The sequence below is a fragment of the Macrobrachium nipponense genome, chromosome 32 (assembly GCF_015104395.2).
Source record: "Macrobrachium nipponense isolate FS-2020 chromosome 32, ASM1510439v2, whole genome shotgun sequence".
Taxonomy (NCBI): domain Eukaryota; kingdom Metazoa; phylum Arthropoda; class Malacostraca; order Decapoda; family Palaemonidae; genus Macrobrachium; species Macrobrachium nipponense.
The window spans coordinates 26,920,541-26,929,291 of record NC_061094.1 but is presented as its reverse complement, the minus strand read 5'-3'; positions in this window follow the sequence as shown (position 1 = coordinate 26,929,291).

Sequence of the window (8,751 nt, the reverse complement as noted above, 5' to 3'; positions counted from 1 at the left end):
AGTCAATGGATTGGATGACGACGCAGACCCAGCAAATGGAATGAATAGCCGAAAGAGATAGCTAGAAGAGATCGTTCCAGCAGAAAGGACATTGGTAATTGAATAGCCAAAAGGAGATGATCATTGAGGAAGACTATGAGCCAAAGGCTTCTGAAAGGTACCTACACAGGACATGAAAAGGAAAATTCTCCTCAGCCAGGCTGCTTCCCGGAGGAACAGGCTGGGGGAGGGGCAAGCGGGCCTGAGGATGGACACCACAGAGGCTAAAGGCCAAAGGAAAAAAAATCGATCCATCCACCCCATGGAGGGAACATCCTCCTCAGAGGTCTACTCCAGCAAGCAGGAAGGCAGGTTTCCTGCCAGGCTGGGGAAGCGGCCTGAGGATGGACCACCACAGAGGCTAAAGGCCAAAGATCCCGATCATATCCAGCCCATGGAGGAACAATCCTCCTCAGAGGCTGCTTCCCCGGAGGAAGCAGGTTTTCCTGCCAGGCTGGGGAAACGGGCCTGAGGATGGACCCACCACAGAGGCTAAAGGCCAAAGGATAAACCCGATCCTATCCAGCCCATGGAGGGAACTATCCTCCTCAGAGGCTGCTTCCCCGGAGGCCCAAGGCAGGTTTCCTGCCCAGGCTGGGGGAAGCGGGCCTGAGGATGGACCCACCACATGAGGCTAAAGGCCAAAGGATCCCTGATCCTATCCAGCCCATGGAGGGAACAATCCTCCTCAGAGCTGCTCATGGAGGAAGGCAGGTTTCCTGCCAGGCTGGGAAGCGGGCTGAGGATGGACCCACCACAGAGGCTAAAGGACCAAAGGATCCTCGATCCTATCCAGCCCATGGAGGGGGAACAATCCTCCTCAGAGGCTGCTTCTATTGGAGGAAGGCAGGTTTCCTGCCAGGCTGGGGAAGCGGGCCTGAGGATGGACCCACCACAGAGCTAAAGGTCAAAGGATCCTCGATCCTATCCAGCCCATGGAGGGAACATCCTCCTCAGAGGCTGCTTCTCTTGGAGGAAGGCAGGTTTCCTGCCAGGCTGGGGAAGCGGGCCTGAGGATGGACCCACCACAGAGGCTAAAGCCAAAGGATCCAGATCCTATCCAGCCCATGGAGGGAAACAATCCTCCTCAGAGGCTGCTTCTCTGGAGGAAGGCAGGTTTCCTGCCAGGCTGGGGAAGCGGGCCTGAGGATGGACCCACCACCGAGGCTAAAGGCCTAGGATCCGGATACCGATCCTCCAGCCCATGGAGGAACAATCCTCCTCAGAGGCTGCTTCCTCTGGATGGAAGGGCAGTCCTGCCAGGCTGGGGAGAACGGGCCTGAGGAATGGACCCACCACAGATGGCTAAAGGCAAAGGATCAGATCCTATCCAGCCCATGGAGGGAACAATCCTCCTCAGAGGCTGCTTCTCTGGAGGAAGGCAGGTTTCCTGCCAGGCTGGGGAAGGCGGGCCCTGAGGAAGGACCCACCACAGAGGCTAAAGGCCAAGGATCCAGATCCTATCCAGCCCTGGAGAACATCTCCTCCTCCAGGCTGCCTTCGGTTCTCTGTAGCCCAAGGGCAGGTTTCTGGCAGGCTGGGGAAGCGGGCCTGAGGATGGACCCACCACAGAGGCTAAGGCCAAAGGATCCAGATCCTATCCAGCCCATGGGAGGGACAATCCCTCCCTACGGGCTTTCTTCTCTGGAGGAAGGCAGGGTTTCCTGGCAAGGGCCTGGACGGGCCCTGGAAAAAGGATGACCCACCACCCATGAGGGCCTAGCCAAGGATTTCCAGTCCTAGTCAAAGGCCATGATGGTCTCCTCAGAGCTGCTTCTCTGGAGGAAGGCCAGGTCCTGGGCAGCCGGAATGCATGGCGTGAGGATGGACACCACAGAAGCAAAGGGCCAAGATCCCGATCCTATCCAGGCCCATGGAGGGAACAATCCTCCTCAAGGCTGCTCTCTGGAGGAGGCAGGTTTTCCTGGCAGGGCCTGAGGGTGGCTGATGATGGAACATCACAGAGGCTATGGCAAAGGCCTCCAGATCCTATCCAGCCCATGGAGGGAAACAATCCTCCTCAGAGGCGGCTTGCTCGGAGGAGGCAGGTTTCCTACCAGGCTGGGGAAGGGGCGGGTCCTGAGGAATGGACCCACCACAGAGGCTAAAGGCCAAAGGATCCGATCCTATCCAGCCCATGGAGGGCGGGAACAATCCTCCTCAGAGGCTGCTCGGAGGAAGGCAGGTTTCCTGCCAGTGGGGAAGCGGGCCTGAGGAAGGACCCACCACAGAGGCGGACTCAAAGGCCAAAGGATCCACGATCCTATCCAGCCCATGGAGGGAATCCTCCTCAGAGCTGCTTCTCTGGAGGGGCAGGTTTCCTGCCGGCTGGGAAGCGGGCCTGAGGATTGGAAACCCACCACGAGGCTAAAGGCCAAGGATCCAGGAATCCTATCCAGCCCTGAACAATCCTCCTCAGGCTCTCTGGAGGAAGGGGCAAGGTTTCCCTGCCGGCTGGGAACGGGCCTGAGGATGGACCCACCACAGAGGCTAAAGCCAAAGGATCCAGATCCTATCCACCTGCCCATGGATGGGAACAATCCTCCTCAGAGGCTGCTTCCCGGAGGAAGGCAGGTTTCCTGCAGGCTGGGGAACAAGCGCCTGAGGATGGACCCACCACGAGGCTAAAGGCCAAAGGATCCCGATCCGTATCCACCCGGAGAACAAAAATCCTCCTCAGAGGCGCTTCCCCGGAGGAAGGCAAGGTTTCCTACCAGGCTGGGAACGGGCCTGAGGAATGGCCACAGAGGCTAAAGGCCAAAGGATCCCGATTCTATCCAGCCCATGGAACAATCCTCCCAGGAGGCTTCCCCGGAGGAAGGCAGGTTTCCTGCCAGGGCTGGGGAAGCTGGCCTGAGGATGGAACACCACCCCGAGGACAGAGGCTAAAGCGGGCCATGGACCCCACCAACAGATCTATCCAGCCCATGGAGGAACAATTCCTCTCTTTAGAGGCCTGCTGCTCCCCTGGAGGAAGGCAGGTCCTGCCAGCTGGAGGGGAAACGGGCATGAGAATGGAACCACCCCACACGAGGCTAAAGGCCAATGGATAACGATCCTATCCAGTCCCATGGAGGGAACAATCCTCCTCAGAGGCGGCTTCCCCTGGAGGAAGGCAGGTTTCCTGCCAGGTGGGGAAACCCTGAGAATGGACCCACCACGGCTAAAGGCCAAAGGTAACGATCCTATCCAGGCCCATGGGACATCCTCCTCAGAGGGCGGCTTCCTAGAGGAGGTTTCTGCCAGGCTGGGGAAAGCGGGCCTGATAAGGACCCACCACAGAGGCTAGGCTAAAGGATCCCGATCCAATCCAGCCCATGGAGGGAACAATCCTCCTCAGAGGCTGCTTCTCTGAGGAAGGCAGGTGTCCTGCCCATGGGCCAGGCTGAAGTGGGCCTGAGGAAGGACCCACCACAGAGGGCTAAAGGCCAAAGGATCCCGAGGGCCTATCCACCCATGGAGAACGATCCTCCGTCAGAGGCTGCCTTCCCCGCTAGGAAGGCGGTTCTCCTGCAGGCTGGGTGGGAAGGGGCAGGCTGAGGAATGACCCACCACAGAGGCTAAAGGCCAAAGGATCCCATCCTATCCAGCCCATGGAGGGAACATCCTCCTCAAAGGAGGCCTGCTTCCCCGATAGAGGGCAGGTCCTGCCAGGCTGGGGAAGGCCAAGGCATGGAGGATGGACCCACACCCAAGAGGCTAGGCCAAAGGGGATCGATCCTAGCCATCCCAAATCCTATGGAGGGAACAATCCTCTATTTTCTTTCCTGCCAGGTGGCCTCCCCGGAGGAAGGCAGGTTTCCTGCCAGGCTGGGGAAGCAGGCCTGAGGATGGACCCACCACAGAGGCTAAAGGTCTAAGGATCCCGATCCTATCCAGCCCATGGAGGAACAATCCTCATTCAGAGGCTGCTTCCCCGGAGGAAGGCAGGTTTCCTGCCAGGCTGGGGAAGCGGGCCTGAGGAAGGACCCACCACAGAGGCTAAAGGCCAAAGGATAACGATCCTATCCAGCCCATGGAGGGAACAATCCTCCTCAGAGGCTGCTTCCCCGGAGGAAGGCAGGTTTCCTGCCAGGCTGGGGAAGCAGGCCTGAGGATGGACCCACCACAGAGGCTAAAGGCCAAAGGATCCCAATCCTATCCAGCCTATGGAGGGAAAAATTCTCCACAGAGGCTGCTTCTCTGGAGGAAGGAAGGTTTCCTGTCAGGCTGGGGAAGCGGGCCTGAGGATGGCGTCACCACAGAGGCTAGAGGCCAGTGGATCCTGATCCTATCTAGCCCATGTAGGGAAAAATCTTCCCAGGCTTTCCTGCCAGGCTGTGGTAGGGAGCCTGTGGAGAGCCCCACCATAAGGGGCAGGGGAAATCCGTGTTTATCAGCTTATTAAGGAGTCCGCTTTTCGTGTATCACATAAAGTTGAAGAAAGATCTAAACAGTGTCCCTTCGCACCCCTAGCTGCAACCCCTTTCATTCCTTTTATCGTACCTCCTTTTACTCATCCTTTCCACTTCCTCCTAACTGCAAGGTTTTCCTCCTGATACACCTTTCGAATTTTTTTTACTGTCAGTTCCCGTTTCAGCGCTGAGTACGCCAATAGGTCCAAGCGCTTGGCCGAGGACGAGGAAATGGTCACAGCTGCGAGTGAGACGACTCCCATCATTGATTTCACTTTCATACAATTAGGCTGCAGATTTTATAGGAGCATGTCATCACTGACTTGAAAATAAGTATCTTTTCCCTCCATGGTTGTTGCCAGGTCAGGGGACACCACTGTAAGTTAGGTTAGGTAAATAAGTATCTTCTCCCTCCACGATTGTTGGTAGGTCAGGGGGCACCGCTCTAAGTTAGGTTAGGTAAATAAGTATCTTTAAATTCCACGACTGTTGCCAGGTCAGGGTATGCCGCCCTAAGTTTGGTTAGGTAGATAAGATCTGGTTAGGTCAGGACCTGGCATTATTGGAAAAGGTTATTTCCATTTACGTATAAAAGGAATCTGTCCCGGTCTAAGACTGACGAGAATCAGGCCGTTCCACTTGGGTAAAGTTATTCTGTGAAAAATGCTTATTGGTCGTTGATAGTGTGAATACGAATCATTATACCAACATTTGCGGCAAAAGCTTTGTCAGAAATGTAGTAGAGGAAGGAAGATCTGGCCGTGTAATTTCCAGACTTCCAAGATATCTGGTCGAACTGGAATATCTGCTGGAATATCAACTGGAATATCCGCGGATTCACGTCTAGAGAAGATCAGGCAGTCTGGCATGCAAACTATTCAATTCCCAGAGAGAGAGCTCTATTTGCAATTCAGTGGATGAAATTGCATAATTTCGCCTTTTAAAAATTAAGCGAGTTGCAATTATATAAGAAAACTCATTAGCCATTGCAGCAGGAGCAGCAGCAGCAGCAGCAGCAGCAGCAGACTTTGCTATGCGGAGTTACCCACCATACATTGACTTTTAATTGACGTTTGTATGATAATAGGCCATATATGCTGTTCATCTCGGTCACGAAACTGTCTTCCGCAGGTGATGACAGGTAACAACCACCTCATTGAATTTTCATTGGTCTGAGGAGCAGTCGAGTTGGTAGTTGTGTGTCACTTTGCTGCTGCTTTGAGCGTGCGTCTGTACAGACGCGTGGTGTGTGTGTGAGTGTGTGTGTATGTACATACAATACCTTATTTCCCCGTGGGAGTCGGGGCAGTACTGCTGTTGTGAAAGGATGTCGCAGTCAGTCAAGTATTTATCTTACGATTTCATTCTGATTTTTTTGGACCTGTACAAAGCACTACCGTGCTTTTGGAAAATACGAAGTTCGGATTATTCCAATCCAGTAAAAAGACAAGCAGCTTATGAGCATTTACTGGAATTATGTAAAAACAAATAGATAAAGATGCAAACAGCTTTTTGTGGAAAGCCAAAACTGCCAGCCTTTCATGGTATATTTTGACTAATATAAAAGTTTTACAATTGATTTGTAAAACATTTTAAAGGATAAACGTGGCGATAAAAACATTAGCATTCTTAAACGACTGTGAATTTCACTAGTAAAACATTTGAGTGGAAATCTGTCCATAGTGATCGATATCACACCTTTCATCGATATTCAAATTCATTCATCTCCAGAGTCAATTTAGATTCCTGTTATACGAAGTAAAGTATGTTTAAGAATGATGCATTCCATATCACCTTGAGAGAGAGAGAGAAACATTCTGAAATGCAGGTAAAACTTTGCGTTGGTTAAATAAAATGAAAAAGCTGAAAAGCATATTGTATATTCAGAGGTCCTCCTAAACTAAATGAATGGATTCAGTTACCCGATTACTGTACTTGAAGCAGCAATAAAAATTAGGAACACCCCAACCATCATCAATCATTCTTAAATCATTTCTATAATCTTCCGGGTTATTTTCCTTTAATTCTTTCATTTAAGTCATATGGTAAAACCTCTCTTTATTAGCCATGGTTTCACCCATACTTTACCCTTTTTCTTGCATATTTCATGTTCGTATTCGTCTTGCAGGAGTGCTATTATCATTATTGCACTTTTCTTCCTTTTACTTGGTGCCATGATTTAAAAACACTCACCATATCAGGACACTACGGGACTGAAAGGAACACGGCCACGGCATATTAGCTCTGCCCTCTCAAAATATGCGTAGAGCAAGTCCCCTGCGTGTATGGGCAATACCCAAGCGGACTGGAGCGCGCACTAATCCCGGCAGGACAAACCCCAAGCCAGTCGCGTATGTGTATGGCCGCCTTTATTAGTCTCGTCGTTTGCCGGAATGTATCCAGAACTCTTTAATTCTTTTCATTGTACGCACTCGAAAATGAGTGTATGGAAGTTTGTGATGTTATATAGACCAAAATGATCACACCATGTCGTAAAACAAAATTTTTCGGAAGCTGTTCTGAAATTATTAGACTTAAAAGATTATTTTAAGGTATGTACAAATATTTTGAAATACAGAAGTAATTAAGCTTCATCTTTTAGGTGACTTAAGTTGTAATCTTCCATCTATTGGTTAAGTGCATCTGTCAAAAAAAAAAAAAGTTATTGTTCAACATCGTCTTATTGTGTTGGCTTGTGTTCAGTTTTGTTTAATGTTAAAAGAAATCCAGATATCGTTACAGATATATCACGGGCGAGTGAAGAGGGTGAATTTCATATTCTTCACTTGCTGCTTTCTATGTATAAAAATATTGCTCTCAAGTGTGGATGTCAATTGATAACGGGATACTTCATGTTTAAGAATTTTATGCTTTTCCGACGTCATGTTTACGTTAAGATAATTTCTAGATGGTAATCTTTTGGATGAATATGATTCCATTGTGACTTTTCATTGCGCAGCTCCAGTTACCAGAAATATATGGTTCTTTCAAAATACAGTTACAGAACTTCGTCATTACTGTGTTCTCGATATTGATGCTTATAAAATGAAGAGAGGATGCAAGGGTACCATTAAAAACTTGTACTTCCATTCTTACCAAAACATCAAAAGATTTAAATTTTGTTAAAGAAAACTATTGTGCCCGGTTTTGTCTGTCCGTCCGGCCTCAGATCTTAAAAACTACCAAGGCTAGAAGGCCGCAAATTGGTATGTTGATCATCTACCGTCCAGTCATCAAACATATCAAATTGCAGCCCTCTAGCCTCAGTAGCTTTTATTTGATTTAAGGTTAAAGTTCGACTTGATCTTGTGGTACCGCTGTAGGTGCCTACAACACATTCCACCACCGGGCCTTCGCTGAAAGTTTCATGGGCCGTGGGTTGAGAGTTTCATACAGCATTATATGTTGTACAGATAAGTGAATTGCGCACAAGAAACTTCAGCGCATTTTTTTTTTTATTTTTTTTTTACCTTTTTTTCTGTTTGGGCATCTCATTCTAAGAATGGCTGGTTAAAGAACTGACATCATTTAGGTTTTTAAGTGCGTATTATGAATGGTTTTTATTCCCTCTTCAGTAGGGTAGATTAATGGATCTTCTTAGTATTTATTAGTACGTCTCTTTTATTTAACCTGCGAAAATATACTGGTTATGTAACATACGAGATGGTTAACTTGCACCATACACTTACCATTAATTTTTATAACATCAGACTATTTCGTTTGTCATGACTAAAAACGTGCCAGTGATCTGCGTTTTGTTTCTCTCTCTCTCTCTCTCTCTCTCTCTCTCTCTCTCTCTCTCTCTCTCTCTCTCTCAGTTGGCTGCCCTACAAAAAAAAAAAAAATTATTAAAAAAATGAAAAGGAAAAAAGAAAAAGACTGCCTTTGGAAACTAGTGGATTCGATTACTGAGGTCATGTACTTGAATGAATTGCCAATTTTAATTAATGACTTGTCAGTACAAGTTGCGTTAATGACTTCATTATTACCCTTTTTATGGTCATTAGTGTCTCGATTTCATCACCTGGGGTAAATAGTATTTACTATATACTTTTACCATTATATGTCCCTGTATATTTTTTAAAAGCCTTTATAGTGTACATTAGTCAGACCTAAATGATTCTCCCCTTAGTGGGTTAGTGTCGTCAGTGTACCTCATGTGGATCACTGTAGGCCTTACTTAAGGTTCTTTTCAGCGTCCCTTCGGCTCCTGGCTGCAACCTCTTTCCTTCCTTTTACTGTATCTCCGTTTGTATTCCCTTTCATTCGTCTGACTTTCCACCATCTTTAACAACTGATTCATGGTGCAACTGCGAGG